Here is a 2,447-nt window from a genome sequence, read left to right as displayed (position 1 = left end):
CACTTTTCTCCTGATGCGTCAGTTGGTGTTTCAGTTGAATTTGCAGTTCGCAGGACATTCTCACATTCAGTATCTTATTTGCACCTCACAAGAATCCTGTGAGCATTAAGTGCCCTGCTATGATATGCATGCATGTTAGCAGAGGTGCTGGGTATTAGGCAGAAACTTAAACACCTCCTGTGGCCATGAACCGAGCTGCGAGGAAGCCAGGTACGCTGCTGACACCTCACGGCGCAGGCTTAGCAGTCGTAGGCCCACTTCGCTGATGAGGAATCACACTCAGGTTGTAAAGTGACTGCTCAAGGCTGTGTAGTTCTTTTTTTTTTTTTTTTTTTAAGATTTTATTTATTTGTTAGAACGAGAGAGAGGGAGATAGTTCTAAAAAAGCTCCCAGCGACTACTTTTTCCTACCATTTTCTGCTGCCCATGTCTTTGATGCCTCACACTGAAAACCGTGACTTACGTTGCGTGCAGCCTCTCCCACCCTCAGTGAGTTTGGTAACAGCTCCTTGTCAACACCTTCACGGCCAGTCACAACTGAGTTGTGTGCTTTTCACTCTCTGCAACTCCTTCCTTAAACGCCCAGAGGGTCTCTGCCATCTTGGGAACTTCCCTGGGAAGAGCCACCTCAAAACCTGGCAGCCCACACTATTTACTATCAGAGCCAATTTCTAACCTTTTTTTTTTTTTTAAGATTTTATTTATTTATTTGACAGAGACACAGTAAGAGAGGAAACACAAGCAGGGGGAGTGGGAGAGGGAGAAGCAGGCTCCCCGCGGAGCAGGAAGCCCGATGCGGGGCTTGATCCTAGGACCCTGGGATCATGACCTGAGCTGAAGGCAGACGCTTAACGACTGAGCCACCCAGGTGCCCCAATTTCTAACCTTTTAACAAAACACAGACACAGATCTATCGTTGTTGAAAATTTAGATCGTTGAAAACTTCACTGAAGCTGGTTGCCTCAGGCATCTCACCGGACCTACTCAACAACTCTTGTTCTTGTCGCTGCAGAAGCTTTGTATTCAGGAGTAAATCCTCAGGGAGGTCTGCATAAAGTTTATGCATCATCTCATTTATTCTGCAGCCAGGTAGACTTGGTATCCTGATTTTATTAATGAGGAAATTGAGGTTTGTGATAATCACATAGTTTGTCCAAGATCAAGGTAATAGTGAAAACAGGTCTTTTGTTTCCCCCATCTACTTTTACCTTACAAAGTTCTGCCCTAAGACTGGTAGGAAGAGATGAAGGAGCAATAGATAGCCCGTAAAAATCTGCATGGTCTATAAGCCCTAAAGCGAAGGCGTATTTCCTGGAACTTGGCAGGACAGGACTGGCGAGGCTGCTCTGTGTGTCCTGGTAACAGGGTTGCTAGGAATTCTTGAGCTAGACTTTGTGCTCACCTGGTATGCAGTGGGTTTTGTTTGAGTTTTCGGATTACGAGCTTAAGAACATGGAAAGAGCCACTGACACCTGGATTCGAGTCTGAATCATGTCACTCAGGCCATGTAGCTCCTCTGGGCTGGTAGCCTAGTCTGAAAATGAAGGTGCTTCCCCAGGTTGTGAGGGGTGAATGTGGAAGTGCGATGTTGCCTGCTGATGTGCAGTGCCCTCGAGGGGTCTTCATGCCCGCCCCCAGGCAGAGCTGGGCCTGCTGCAGGTGCTGTCGGGATTTGGATGGTAGGCATTTGCTGGAGTAAGCTGCGTGGCTTCCTCCTTACCCTCGGTGTTAGCGCGGTCCCTACCACCCTGAGGTGGGTGCCAGTATGGCTCTCGATGGAAGCCCCTCCTTGTAAGTCAAGGGTAGGAGTTAGCATTTTGAATAGGGTAGCAAAGACCACACTGATGGGTGTCATTTGGGCAGAGACCTGAAGGGGGCGAGGAGGCAACCGTTGAGCTACCTGGGGGAAGTGTTCAGAAAGAGGAACCTGCAAGTGCGGGCCATGAGGCCAGAGCATGTTTTGTGTGTTGAGAGAACATAGTGAAGGGGCCAGTTGGAGCGGAGTGAGCCAGGGAGGGAGGGAGAAAGGGGCCAGAGACGGGGGAAGCTTCCCAGTCATCTCTAGGCTACAAGGACTGTGACTGAGTCTGAATGAGGTGGGAGGTTTTCACCAGGCAGGTCACGGAACTTGGCCAAGAGCTAGAGTGGAGCCAGGATTTGAACCCGGGTCAGCCCAGTGTTCGAGCCTGTGCTGTCTCTAGGACAACCATCCTACCACTCCGCCCCACCCCCCAAAGGGGGAAGAAACAAAAGCAGCCTCTGTTAATGTGTAGTAAGTCCAAACATTCACAGAGCTCTTGGTAGCCTTCCAAGCACTTATTCATCTGTTACCTTGCTGGATCCTGACAAGTGGCAGAGTCTGGATCCTGCCATGCGTTTTGATTGCCAGGCCAGTGCCAGCCAGACCTTACCCCTGCGGTGCCAGTCCGTGGTTCCCCGGCCTCCTA

The sequence above is a fragment of the Neomonachus schauinslandi genome, chromosome 5 (genome assembly GCF_002201575.2).
Source record: "Neomonachus schauinslandi chromosome 5, ASM220157v2, whole genome shotgun sequence".
In the NCBI taxonomy this organism is placed as follows: Eukaryota; Metazoa; Chordata; class Mammalia; order Carnivora; family Phocidae; genus Neomonachus; species Neomonachus schauinslandi.
The sequence above is the reverse complement of the archived record's forward strand: the minus strand, read 5'-3'. Positions refer to the sequence as shown.